Source organism: Pteropus vampyrus, unplaced genomic scaffold (genome assembly GCF_000151845.1).
Source record: "Pteropus vampyrus isolate Shadow unplaced genomic scaffold, Pvam_2.0 Scaffold95, whole genome shotgun sequence".
Classification (NCBI taxonomy): Eukaryota; Metazoa; Chordata; class Mammalia; order Chiroptera; family Pteropodidae; genus Pteropus; species Pteropus vampyrus.
The window spans coordinates 658,078-670,749 of record NW_011888876.1 but is presented as its reverse complement, the minus strand read 5'-3'; the positions used below and the strand labels follow the sequence as shown (position 1 = coordinate 670,749).

The 12,672-nt window shown below is 59.0% G+C and overlaps 1 long non-coding RNA gene across 1 annotated transcript in view; it reads left to right on the top strand.

Moving 5' to 3' along the window:
* The first annotated feature begins 1,301 nt into the window (after nt 1-1,301).
* Nucleotides 1,302-12,672, top strand: part of LOC111742458 — a 13,784-nt gene continuing 2,413 nt past the window's right edge. The window contains exon 1 of the long non-coding RNA XR_002781317.1: nt 1,302-1,365. This is a non-coding gene — a long non-coding RNA (uncharacterized LOC111742458). The remainder of the gene's footprint in view (nt 1,366-12,672) is intronic.

Here is a 12,672-nt window from a genome sequence, read left to right as displayed (position 1 = left end):
GGCCCTCTCGCTCCTTCGCGCCGGCTTTTCCCCTTTTTCTTCTTCCTTTTTTTCTGTCCTGGAGCGGAGCCCGGCGCCAGGAGTCTGGAACCAGCTTGACAAGCTTTTGAGTTATGGAGAGGGGAGGGGAGGGAGCGGGCGGGCGGCGCGGGGCGGGGAGGGGACCGGAGGGGACCGGAGGGGAGGGCGCTCCGCAGTGGCGTGGGGACTGGGGGGCAGGGGCGCGTGCACCCCGGTCTGGAGACTGTCGCCAGCTCTGGGCAGCGTCGGAGAGGGTCTCGTGGTGGCGGCCGGGCGGGGGCTGGAGGCGGCGGCGGGGGCCGAGGGTGAGTCAGGCCGCGGCCCCGCGAGCGGCCCGGCTGGCGTAACGAGCCCGGCTTCAGAGCCTCGACAAATGAGGCCCGGGGAGGGCGGCGGGGTTTACTCGGCTTCAGGAACCGCGGCCTCCCCCGCTGAGCAAGACATTCCTTTCCGCTGAACTGGGCGCCTGGGCCCCGCGCCGCCGCCGCCGCCGCGCCCTGCACGCATCGCCGTCGGCGGGCGGCCGGGCCCGGGGAGGGGAACAGCGCCGGAGGTGGGGGTGCGGGGCAGCGGGGAGCGAGGCCTAGGGTGGGCCCCTTTGTCCCCCTGTGCTGCTCCTCAGGAGCTCACTGAAACCTCAACTGCCTGGGAGGGTAGAGACCGCCGCGCCCATTTAACGGTGGGGGACCTGAGCCCAGTGAGGGCCATTACTGCTGCGGGTTGCTCAGCTGGCTTCCCAGGGTGTCTGATCCCCACTCCATTTTTTCTTTTTTGCCTGCACCCCCACTCCCCGAGAGTTGTGCCTTTGGGCCTGGTGACAACCCTGGGGGCTCAGAGCCAGGCGCACAGCAGGGGCACCTTAGCCACTGGCTGAATTTGACGGGGGCGCTATGCCAGGAGCCTCAGGAGGGCAGTGAGCGCGCCTGCCCACTGACGCGCAGTGCCAGACAACCCCGGCCCCAGGGCCAGGCAGGAGTGGGACGTGTCTGGAATTATTGGCTTACCAGGACCAGCGGTAGAGAGAAGTTTCCAGACCCCTTGAGGTCTCCAGGGGGACTCAGTGTACCCCATGAGGACCGTCCTAGATGCTAACAGAGACCCTGGTTCCAAACATGCCTTCCACTGGACTGCAGGATTTCTGGTCAGGCCATGGTTTGCTTCTTCGTACCTCAGCTTCCTGTAGGGGCCCCAGTGCTTCCTCGCCCTCAGCCACCACCTGGCCCGTCCAGCCCCGCCTGCTCCGAGCCAGTTAGTGACCTGGATCTACGTGCCTGGCTCCCCGCTATGTAGCCTGGGGTGGCTGCTTTCACCACTCTGAGCCTCTCTCATTCAGCTGTGGGATGGGTGAGTAACAGTGCCAGCCTCGCCTGTGTGCTGGAAGGTTCCGTGAGGCCATGCCAGTCTTGACTTCGCACGGGGCCTGCCGCACAGTAAGCAAGCAGTCAATGTGGGTCACTGTTGTTGGAGCTGATTGTTTTTGTTATTTCTGAGGGACTCACAGAGGCCTAGCGAGCCCCCTCCCCTCCCGGCTCCCCTCAAGCATAAGGCAGAGCTGTGAGGATTCAGAGCAGCCTGCGCCTCCTCCCCACCCCACCCCCGCCCCCCGCTGAGCAGTGTGGAAATCACCCGAGAAGCTGCTGAGCAGAAATTTCCAGTCTCCCTGGCAAAGCTGGGAAGAGTTAGGGTGGGGCTCAGAGATGAAGTTGAGCAGGCTTTGTGGGGCCGGGGCTGGGGAGGCACCCCCAGATGTTCTCGGGGACCCGGGAAGCACCCTGGGCCCCGGAGAGCTCCTGGCCTCCAACACAGCCCTTGTCCCTGGTGGTCAGGCAGGAGCAGTGCTAGATGTGCCCTTTAGCAAGACCTGTACCCTGGGATTCTGGGTGAGCGTCCCCAGAAGATGGGATAATAGGGTCGCCGTGAGCACTTAGTACAGCTTCTCGCACCGCATAAGTGGGGGCTGTTTGCTTTAGTGACTATCTCGCTTGTAGGGGCCCCCTTAGCTGATTCCTTGGCCACCAGGAGGAGCAGAGGCCCCTGGTTAGATGGTGGGTCTCAATGGGGCTGTGGAGGCCGTCATAGGTGGCCTGAAAAAGCCACCTGGGGACCTGGCAAAGGGACCTGACTTTTGCTTCAATCACGGGGCTGTGTGACCCTGGGTGCCCAACACTGGACTTTGTTCTCCCAATCTGCAAAAGTGGCCTGTGACCCTCGCTCACCAGAGGGAAGCAAGGACCATTGGAGTTGGAAGGAGATGGGAGTCGAGTCCCAGCACTGCCCCAGACTGCACAGGTGATCTTGGAGAAGTTTGAATGAGACCGAAAACACAAAACTGAGTCACACTAATGAGAACATGTCAGCTTCAGGCCAGTGCTGGGTGTTTTGCATACACGTATCTCACTGTTACTCTCGGAGGGAGGTTTTATTAACTTTATTTTCCAGATAAAGTAATCGAGGCTCAGAGAGGCCGATTCACTTCCTTAAGGACACACAGCCAGGAAATGAGAGAGTCAGGATTCAAGCCCTGATCTGCTGGCTTGGAGCCTGAATCCCTGAAGAAAAGCAAGTTGAATGTTTTAAAAAATAAAACATTTTAAGCACCTACTATGTGTAAGACATAAAAGGAGGTGGCAATAAATATGACATGTGGCCTGGCCTTTGAGAAGCTCAAAACTGAGTGAGGACACAAGACTCCAACGAGACCCCCGGGAAAGTTAGACTTGAAAAGTACGACCATAAAATACTAGCAGTGCGGTGGAGGGACCACGAGAGAGGTGGGGTTCAGCGTGGTGAAGGGAGAGAGAGAGGGAGCTGGAGGGGGAAGGCACAGAGGCCAGGGGTCGGCGAAGGCTGGTCTTGAGCAGTGAAGAGGAATCTTAGTGGTGGCCACAGGCGATTCCTGGAGGCCGGCACAGCCAGGGCAAAGCCATGGTGGCGTAAGGGGATGTACCAAGCTCGGGGTGGGGGGGGGGGGGGGCGATGGAGACAGAAGCGAGAATGGTGTGGCTGAGGCTGGCTTTGGGCTGCCAAGGCCTTAGCTACCTCTGCTCTACAGAAACGGGGAGCCATTGAAGGTCTTTGAGCAAAGGTGGACATCATGCTATGGGAGGTTTAGAAAGACAGTTCTATAGGCAGAGAGATGTCTTGAAAACATACATACGAAAAACTAGAAGCACAGGGTCAGGATGCATTGCATGACCCTTGACAGTGCTTCCTTTAAAAGGTTGGGTGGTTTTTTCTGTTTTGTCTTGTTTTGTTTTGTTTTTTGGCCTTGTACATTCAATTAAAAAAAAAAAAAAAAAAGAGGAAATGTTCAAAGGAAAGCAGGGAGCCTGGAGGCAGACAGCCCTGGGAGGCTGCGGCAGGAATGAGCGGGATCGGTGGGCCTGGCGCCCGGCTCTCGGCTGTTTGAGTGACCAGTGATCTGGCGGATCCATCTCAGATCTACTCGGGGTGAGCATGTGGGGCCATGGAGTCTTCGGGGCACTCTTCTTGCTGGAGTCTTAGTCCTTCCTGACAGATGATGGTTTCAGCCTGTCCCTGCTCCTCCCAGAGTCTGTCCTCACCCAACTCCTCCCCACTGGCTGGGCTGTGGGACACAGGCTGATCCTTAAATCCCATGCTGGGGTAATAACTGCCTGGGAACAGTTACTCAAGGGGCCTCCCTATGTTCTTGGGGACAGACTGTCCCATGGAGGAGCACCAGGCCCTATACTAGGTGCTTTAAGGACGGTGTCTCTTAATCCAAATATAATCAAGTAGGAAAAAAGTGTCGCTTTCCACATCAGACAGAAGGGGAATGGGAGCTCAGTGGCCCACCACGTGAGGGGACAGTGACTGGCACACCTTTGAGTCCTTCCAAGAGGCCTTACTGCTTCAGTCTCTGCAAGAGAAAATCAGTCTCCCAGTGTCCCCCATCTCGTGCCGGTGGCCTGCTCCGGTTCCTGGAACGAGTCGCAGCCACCCCTCTGAGCCATTCCCTCTGCCTGGATGCCTCTCTTCCCTTCTGCCTACCATCCACGTAGCAAACGCCACCTTGACCTTTGAAGCCCAGTGAAAACATTACTTTCTTTCCAGAGAGTCTCAGAGTGTACTTCCTGTCCCCTTACCCGTGTTCCTGTGGTGCTCCCCCAGGGAGGGGAGAAAAGGCTCAGGGCACAGGGCTGGATCGTGAGTTCTAGCCCAGCCCCATGTGGGCGTGGAGAAGGGTACAGTCAGCTTGTTCTGGGTGCTCAGAAGGGCAGCCTGGAGCAGGGGGGATGTGAGAGGGAGAATGGCTTTGGCTCAACACAGGGAAAGATGGATCGGCCGGCCCCTGGGATTACTCGGCTTAGAGGCTGGAGGAGGACAAGTTCCAGAAGGAGAGAAAAGCAAAGATGTAGGCTGGCTCTCCACCAGTCCAAAGAGAACGCAGCTCTTTTCTGCCCCATCCCACCCCGGAGCCTGCGCATCCGGAACTCTGTGGCAAGGCTGGTGGCGGCGAGCCGATTTTGTGCACAAGTGCCCCTAGATCCCCACCCCTAGTGAGTGTGCACACACAGAGATGAAACCGCCCCTTTTAGAATCCAGAGGCCCCCACCCTTGGTGAAATGACCAGAATTGAGAACAGAGTGGCATGAGCTCCTCCTAAACTCAAGAGAGTCCCCAGTGTCAAGAACAGTGATTGGCACACAGTAGGCACTTAAGCATGTGTTGGATGGACAAACGAAGAAATGAGAAATTGCCTGACCCCAGCCCAGGGAAGACCAGGACCCTGGAAGTCTGCCTGCCTGCTCCCTTGCTTCCTGTGGAGCCCCCTGACAGGCAGGGTGGCTGGGGACAGACTCTGAACGTGAAGTGAGGGAGGCAAGAGCCACAGCAAAGCAGTCCCTTTTGGGAGGGAAGCAGACAGGGAGCCATGTTCTGGTGAAACACCCCTCTGATGCCTGGGCCTGGGCAGTGCCTGGGGCCTGGGAAGCTTTCAGGTACCCCCAGATCACCGGGTGGGGACCTCCCACACATACGATTTCACAGGGGGCAGCATGGTGCAAGTGTTAAAGCCAGCGCTAGGCTCCAGCTCCTTACTAGCCGGACCCGTTGCCTCAGTTTCCCCATCTGCAAAGGGGACCGATAGCACCATCTGCTGCACAGGATTGCTGGGAAGGTCACATGAGAGGTGCCAGCTCAGCACATTCTGTCTGCCATCGCTATAAACAACACAGAGGAGCTCGGAGGGGGAGAGAGCTGATCAGCCAGGCCCTGGGCTTGGGTACCACTGTGCCACTGACTTGTGGGATGACTTTGAGTAAGGCCCCGCCTCGCTCCAGGCCTCTGTTTCCCCATTCGTACAGTCGGGCCCTGCTAACCCTGACAGCTTGACCCTTCCCCAAGCCCAGGCCTTTTGTGCACACACTGTTGCCTCTGTCAGACCAGCGCACAGCTCCTGGAATTGCCCAGAGACACACAGGCGCATACACACATATACAAGTGCACACGGACCCACACTCACACAGGGACACGTGCGCACACAGGCATATGTTCACACGGGCACACACGTTCACACAAGCCGACACACACAGGCAGGCAGTCACACACACAGGCACACAGACACATTCATACCCGTTTCCACGCAGACCCACAGGCACATCCCACACTCACACTCAGCCCCCCACCATGTGTCCCGGTCCCCCCACCAGGGCCTTCTCTCTTGCCCACAGCACCCACACCGCTCACACTCGTGCTCACACTCATGCACCCCGGATCTGCTATGCACCAACTGTTGGCGGGGGCGGGGCTGGGAGCGGGAGGGAAAAAAAAAATCCACGACTCAGCCGCGGAAGAGGGGTGCTGGGGGGGTGCGCGGGCGAGGGAAATGACAGCCCGCGGTCCCCTCGAGTCCCGGCTCATGAATATTAATGCGGCGGTAATTAAAATGCAGGGACGCAGCAGGATGGATGCGGCGCCTCCGGAGCGCTGGGGAGCTCGGCGTCCTCGCAGGCGGGTGGAGCCCGCTGTTCGCGGTGAACGCGGATCCGGCTCCGGGACCGAGACTCGGGGCTGGGGGCTGGGGGTCGTCTTCGGTGCGGCCGAGCGTGGCGTCCAGGCGTCCCCGCCCCCGGCCCGCGGCCTCCCCTCCGCGCCCTGCCCCAGGCCGGGCCGCCCGCCAGGCCGCAGTTTCCCGGAGCCGGCCCCCTCCCGCCCTCGCGGCCCGGTGATGTCATCTGCACAAACTTTCCGCTTCCCGGCCCGTCTCGGGGCCCTGAGTCATCGCCGCCCCCGGCCCGGCCCGAGCCGTCTGTTTGTGCAGAGCTAGGCCCCGCGGGCCGCGCCTGACGTCAGCCTGGCGGGGCCTGGAACCGCGTGGGGCACGTCAGCCCAGCGCCGCGGGGCACTGGGAGCAGGATGTCACCCGGGGGGGCTGGAGGGAGTAGGCCACGGTGAAGGGCACACCCTGGAGTTCCAGGTTCAAATCCGGGGTCATCTTATGCAGATTGCTTGATCTCGGGCAAACCCTTTAAGCTCTCTGACCTTCAGTCTCCTCGTCTACCACTTGGCAAATCAAATCTTCCCAGACTCAGAAAGTGAATTGTACAGCTCGGTGAATCCAGGCCGAGAGATGGGAAGGGACTCACCCAAGGTCTCACAGCAGGCGAGCAGCAGAGCTGGGGTTCTGGGCCCCCAGTTCCAAGTACTTTCTGCAGTTCTGAGTTCTTTCTGTGTGCCACACTGTCACCCCTGTCCCAGGACCCCTTCAGGGCATATGCTGAGAAAACCCACCTCATGTCATAGGAGAAGTTGGGGAATTCCAGAGCAGGACTGCCTGGGTTTGAGTCCTGGCCAGGCCACAGGACTCTGGCCAGCTTTCCCATCTCTAAAGCGGGAGCGATAATCCAGTTTAATAACCATGTGGAATCTATGAAGATACAGGATCAAATGAGAAAAGACACGTTGTAGAGTGAAGACTATGGGGCAGTTGTTACCGCTTTGGAACCCCATTACCTGGATTCAAATCCTGGCTCCTGCTCCCCGCATCCCCACACCGCCTCCGCAGGCCAGTGTACTAACAGCTGACCCCATGGCCGGGTCTGCCATCTTCTGTGCCTCCAGCCTCTTGGGGTGCTGGGAAAACTTGTTAGCAGATGCCTGCTCAGTCCTTCACCAGAGCCGAGCAGAGACAATGCTCCCAAAACATCTGCAATTCTCAGCCTCTTTCTTGGGCCTTTGGCACATAATCTCAGGACCCAGTTTGTAGATGGGAAGCTGAGAACCTCTCTGCTGCTGCTCTCAGGGACTGAGCAGGGACCAGGCTCAGGTCAGCGGTCCCAGACCAGGCAGCCTCCCGGATGCTCCCGTTCCCCAAACACACCCCTACCTCGACCCAGCATCGGTCCCTGGTCCAGGGCTGCCCCTGCCACCTGGTCAGTGTGGCTCCTCCGGTCCTTCCAGCCCACACACACCCTCCAGCTAAGAAAGGAAGGCCTACCCTGCTTCCCCAAAGCCCTGCCTCTACTTCCCCAGCCCCCAGCCTTCCTGGGTCTCTTTTAAGTCCTCTGGTGCTCCAGGCTGCCTCTTCTTGCCTCCAGGCCTTTGTAAGGGCTGTTCCCCCCCACGCACACACACCAGAACCCTCCCTTTCCTCTCCCGTGTTCCTGCTTACCATCGCCTCCTCCATCTCTCCCTAGCTCTTCCCCTGGGGAGTGTCCCAGTTACCACCACCCCACAACACACACACACACACACACACCAGCACACACTCCCCCACATCACACAGATCACATCACACACAAGTAGAGACTCCTCGTTACACGGATCATCGACACAGGCGCGAGCACGCACACATCATCACACGCACGTACTCCATATGCCATAGACCACAGACACACATACTCCACATATATCACACCGACCATTTAATACACACATCTTCTGTACCCTGACCACGCAATAAACACATACATTCACACACAGACCATACGACACACATCGAGGCTGTGTTGTGCCCCATCTCTGGGCTCCTATTGCCACGAATCTCGTCCCTCCTCTCCCTCATGGTATTTGGAACTGCCTGGGTTCAAAGCTGGTCGGTCGCTTGCCAGTTGTAACCCTAAGTCTCTGAACCCTCCTGTGCCTCTGGGTCCACATTCCGTAGGAGAGAATAACAGTTCCGATTTCGAAGGTGTGAGAAGTGAATGAACTCACACGCTGTGCTTGGAAAGAGGGCCAGGACACAGTAAGCGTGCACTAGACATTAGCTGTCGTTCTCAGTTTCCTGATTTCGACCAGTGCAGACCTATACATGTCCAGTGAATCTTCAGTGTCACCTACCCTGGCTCAGGCACTCTGCTGACACTAGAAATAGAGTGATGAAGAAGACTATCCGAGCCTGCCCTCCTGATGCTCACCGTCCAGGTGGGAAACACACCTGAAACAGGTAACTCCAGAACAAGTCAGCTTGTCACAGTGTGGTTTCCACTGGTGCAGGGGGTCAGAGATAGTCCCCTGTGGAGGGGACACTTAAGCTGAGATTGGCAAGATGAAGAGCAGAAAGCATGGTTTTAGGCAGAAGGAATCACATGCATGCAGCCCCTGGAGCAGAAAGGACATGAAGCCGTCTGGATTGGAGAGAAGGTGCAAATGGCTGGAGCTCAGAACCAAAGCTGATGAGGGGAAGGAGAGGCTGATGGGAGCCAGACACCCGGAGCCCAGGAATGATTCATCAAGAGCCCAGAGACCAGGAATGGTTAGAGAGGGAAGGAAGTAGTCGGGCTTGCATTTTAGAAAGATCTGTCTGGCCAACAGGGGTTGCAAATTGGACGGGGAGGTGGGCAGAGAGTGGGGTCTAGGAGCCCAGGCTGGACAGGCGCAGGGGCCCTGGGCACAGGGTGGGGGAGCTGACGTCTTTAGGTGGGATGCTCCTCAGGTCTTGGTAAGTATTGGGCTGAAGATTGTGGAAAACGAGTTCAGGACAGCACCTAGGATCTGGCCAGGGTTGAGATTCATGATTAGAAGTGATCGGGCTGGCGTAAGTTCAAGGAAGAAGCGAGACCTTGAATCCCGCTTGGGCTACCCCAGCTGCAGCAATACCCAGGGACCTCAGCAGCACCCTCGGACCTGAGTCTCAGGCTTTAGAGGGCACACTCCGGCCTTTCCCTCACTGTGCCGTTCCTCACGGGGCAAGATCTATGCAAACAAGGGGACATGCCCGGCTAGATCCATGCTCTGGGGACCTGGGCACCTGAAATTCCCCGCTCAATAGCCCCCGGCCCACTTCCTGGGTCCACTCTCCTGAGGGTGTTCAGAGATGCCTGTTTGCTTGGGTACCCCTAAGCCCTAGAGGAAGACAAGAGGTGGCTGTTTGTGGGGAGGGGTGGCGGGTGTGGACAGAGTTTATGCACTGAGGCTGGAGTGTCTACACACCTGAGCAAGCGAAAGTCCCTCATGGGAAAGGATGAAAGCTGGGGTGGAAGGAAAAGGGGGCGCTGAGTGGGAAGCCGGAGGCAGAGCCACCTCTCCCTGTGCTGCCACTTCCACGCGGACCTCAGACTTCTATAGATAAACCCCGCTTTCCAGGTAAATTTGTCCTTAGGAAGGCGTTTTCGTCTAGGACGGAGGATAGCACATATTTTATTAGCAATTCCTTAGCTCGATTTATAACTTGTAAATACTGAGACGTTAGGTATGTGGGGGGCCGCTTGTGCTCCTGCCCCCCAGTGCTACCCAGAGGAGCAGGCTCCCTGGGCCCCACATCCGTGTTTGATGTTGGCTGACTCTTGACCAGCTGGTTGTCCCCAGGGGATCCTGCAGGCTTCCTTCAGAGCTTCCTGACCCCACTTCGTGTGCCCCCCGACTGCCTGTGTTCCATCCCTCGTTATCCGAAAGTCCTCCTGCCTAACCTTTAGAATGTCCAGCTTCAGCTCCTCCTCCAGGAAGCCCGTCCTTCCTGGAGGCCCCGGTGTTGTTTGGTCACAGTGGCCTGTGGTGGCCTGACTAGCAGGAGATGTGAGTCTGGTCCCTCCTGCAGGACCAGGAGCTCCTAGAAGCAGCAGCTGCCAGCAGAAGCAGCATCTTGCATTGGGTAGGAGTCCAGGCTCAGAACGGACACAGACTTGGGGTCAAATCCCAGCCCTGCGACTTTCTTGCTGCGTGACCTTGGGAGGCGGTTTCGCTGCTCTGAGCCGATTTCCTCTTCTGAAAACCCATAATCATAACTGTACCTCTCACAGGGAAGAGGCAACGTGGAACGGGAGCCCACGTGTGCCAGCACTTGGCGAGTGCTCGAGGAAGGAATTAGGGAGGGCAGGAGTTACATCATTCACTTCTTTTTACAGCTGAGAAAACGAGGGGAGGAGGCTCAGCGAGGTGAGGCCAGTTGCCCAAGGTCACACAGCCTGTAGCGGGGGAAAGACCCAAGCCACGCTGTCCCACCCGTGCTCAAACCACTGGGATCTCCGGTCGCGGGCCTGCACCCACACTACCTTTCCCCAGTCTCTCTGACCTTTGGGCGCCTGACGGCCGCTTGGCCTGGGAGAGAGGGGGCACGGCCAGGGCCGAGCCCGCGGGGCGGAAAGGGTTAACAGCTCCGCCGCATTGGGCCGGCCTCCGGGGGCACCAGCCAATGGGCGTGCGCCGCGATGAGGTAATGCTGCGACCGCGCGGAGTGGGCGGAGCCGGGGGACCTGCTGCGCTCGAGTTCCATCCCTCCACACCTACCCCTCACCTTTAACCTTGATGTCCCCCCACCCACAGCCTCACACTTGCCGAACCCCGCGTGCGGGAGCTGAGGGTCTCGGGCAGCCCTGGATCTCTTAAAGTTTGACGCAGGAACCCGAAGACTCCGGCCTCTTTTGGGCCTCAGTTGCCCATTTTTGCAAAATGGGAGACGATGACCACTAAAAGCCAGATCAGTGGTGGATGTACTTGGATCCCAGGACAGTTCGGGACCCCTCCCTGCCCTTTGCATACACTTCAGGGCGCAGCCCCGGCCCTCCCGGTCAAGCGGAGGGAGTGCTCTCGGCCCAGTCAGCGCCCCCAGATATCCCTTCTCTGCCAACAAGCCCCGAGTTAGCTGCATCAGCAGCTGGTTAGGCGGTCAGAGGTCAAAGTTCATCCGACCGTCAATATTAATTGAGCATCTGCTACATGCGGCTCAGAGTTCGGGCCTGGGGGGAGGGCCAGGCAGCTTCCGGGGCTGCCCCGGGCCCTGGGCCCCTGCAGGGCGGCCGCCAGGGACCGCGCGCCGGTCCCGCGGTCCGGGCACGAAGCGGTTAACGCCTTTCCAGCAGAGCAGGCACTGCCGGCGCGGCCGGCTGATTAGTCAGCTCGCGGGGAGGGGGCGGAGGGGAGAGGAGGGGCTGGAGTTGAGAACCGCAGAAAGCTATTCTCAGGGGCTCCCAAGTGTGGGGAGGGCGGCTCAGCAGGAGCTGCTGCTTCCCAGAAAGTTGATTATTTTTAACCCAGGAAGAAGAAAGGAAGGAGGCGAGGGAGAAGGACTCACAGAAAAGAGGAGAGGAGAAGGGAGGAAAGGAGAGCGGCGAAGTTGGGGGGGGAGCAGGGAGGGGAGGGGGACGGTGGGGGAGGGGAGGGAAAGGGAAGAAGAGCCGCAGAGAGGGGAGGGGAAAGGGAGGGGAGGGGAGGGGCAGGCTGAGGCACAATGGAGGGGAGGGGAAGGAGAGGCAGGGCCTATTGGAGTGAGGGAAGGCAGCTGGCAGGGGTCTCTGGGAGGGGACTGGATGTGGAGGGGGCGCTGCCACCCTTCTCAGCCCCTGTCTTCACCCCTCTGGCTCCTCTCCCAGGCCCCCAGCTCCGTGGGGCTCTCCTGCTGGACCCACCCCAGGCCGCCCGCCAGGCCTTCCCTTGCCTGAGCTCAGAGCAGCGCCCTGTGCAAGGCACTGGGGCTTGGAGAGCGGGGTGGGGGGCACAAGGCAGCCACAGTCCTGCCCTAGGGTGCTCTCTAGCCAACAGGCAGCACACCAACATGTCCTTGCCCATGTGGGGACCACTGGGGGAGGAGCAAGGTGGGCCTTCCTGAAAACCCCACGGCCCCACAGGAGGGGTTCCTGGAGGGGAAGGCAGAGGGACTTAGGACTGCTTTTCTCCCACGTTGGGGTGCAGCCAGGCTGAAAAGCAAATCCAGAGAGGGGGCCTAAGGGAAGGTGCTGGGGACACAGACAAACAAGACAGACACAGCAAGGCTCGCATAGGGCTCACAGTCCTGCAGGAGAGGCAAAGGCTGGACAAACTATTATGAATAATGCATTAAATAATGACAAGTAGGCAGAGGGCTGGGAGGGCTGGTCCCAGGGGCCTGACCTCTGCAGGGGTCATAGGAAGGCTTTCTGAGGAGGGGTGCTTGAGGACCAGGGCTGGCTAACTAGGTGAAAAGTGACTGTTGGAGGGGACAGGGATGGTGCAGATGGAATCTCAAGGCACAGACCTGAGAGAGAGAGGGACAGTGGGCCCTTGTCCTGGAGGCAGCTGGAAGCTTGGGGGAGTTTACAGAGCAGAGAGGCCAGATCTGCAGGGCTCACTCAAGACTGTAGATGACAAGAGTGGACGCAGGGAAATGGTACCAAAGTCTTGGGAAAGCGAAGGCAGCCTGGCCCAGCGCTTAGCCTCTGAGACTGGGGGGAGGCTGGTCGTGGATGCCATTTGGGAGGTACAGAGGACAGGAGTTGG